Below are 1,113 nucleotides of genomic sequence, written 5' to 3'. Positions count from 1 at the left end.
CTTTGAAACCTATCAATATCCCACTTCCGACTTCTCCCTCCTGAGACACTCAAAACCTCCATTGAGGTAATCATCTTTTTTTTAACAGAAAAAAAATTGTAACATTTATTCACAATGCACAAGTTAAGATGAATAAAACAGCTGGCACTGGCATCTTTCTTCTGAGTTGGATTTATACAAATATTAGTGAGTTCAATTTGCTGTATTTTGCTATTTCATTTGGGGAATGATGAAGAGAGTCTTTTATAATTATAAAGCTTGAAGCTTTGATGTCATTTATCACAGTATCATCTGGAATTCTGAAAATGTACTGTCTGGGACAACTTGGACATTTCTGGACTTGACATTTGAAAGAAGTTGGGTAACCAAATATCATATTGGTATCTTTTTCGTATGTATATATCCTGTCATTCAAGAAATGGAGTTTATCTGCAATGTCACTGCCAAATAAAACCAAAAACAGTCTGGAGGTATAACGATGCTGAGCCAAGAGCAAGTATGATTCCTTTTTCCTCCAAGACACATACCAACCATAGGTTTCTGCTGTGAGGGTTACCTGAAAAGTGCCTTCCTCTGGGTTTCAGTAGTCCCATTCAGGAAAATCCAGGAACTTCCTGAGACAAGCAGGGAGTTTGTCATTGGAAGTTTTCCTGTGCATGGCCTAACACTGCTCCTTTTCCAGAGTAACCACTTCTGAGCTCATAGCAATAGTTCTGAAGTCAGGCAAAGAGGTCCCCAGAGGCTGGAAGAGGAAGTACAGATAAAATACTGGTGCCGACTGGGTGTGTTCACCCATTAGGTTCTTCCGTAAACCTGGATTTTCTTCCATGGCTGTAATACCATCTGGTTCACTTTTCAGTCAATAGTAAATGATACTGAAGCAAGTAATTAAGTCCTTTGCTTTCCCATCATCAGAATTAAGTCCTCCCCAAACCAGGGAAAGCCCAGACGCTACAGCTGGGGTGAATAAGGGTTTGGAGTGTATAGATCTTGAAAAACTAAGAGTCCCATGCTAGTGTCCTTAAGTTCATCTGGGCCTCTCATCTAGCCCACAGATATGTTGTGGTTGCCTGGCCTTTCCTGGCCCCATGTGGAGCTCTGGCCTCACGCACA

General features: G+C 41.2%; 1 pseudogene; it reads right to left on the bottom strand.

Annotated features, from left to right (window-relative positions):
• Window positions 1–272: 272 nt before the first annotated feature.
• On the bottom strand, window positions 273–829 carry LOC138988265 (popeye domain-containing protein 3 pseudogene; annotated as a pseudogene).
• Window positions 830–1,113: the final 284 nt, after the last annotated feature.

Source organism: Bos mutus, chromosome 6 (genome assembly GCF_027580195.1).
Source record: "Bos mutus isolate GX-2022 chromosome 6, NWIPB_WYAK_1.1, whole genome shotgun sequence".
NCBI lineage: Eukaryota > Metazoa > Chordata > Mammalia > Artiodactyla > Bovidae > Bos > Bos mutus.
The sequence above is the reverse complement of the archived record's forward strand: the minus strand, read 5'-3'. Positions and strand labels throughout refer to the sequence as shown.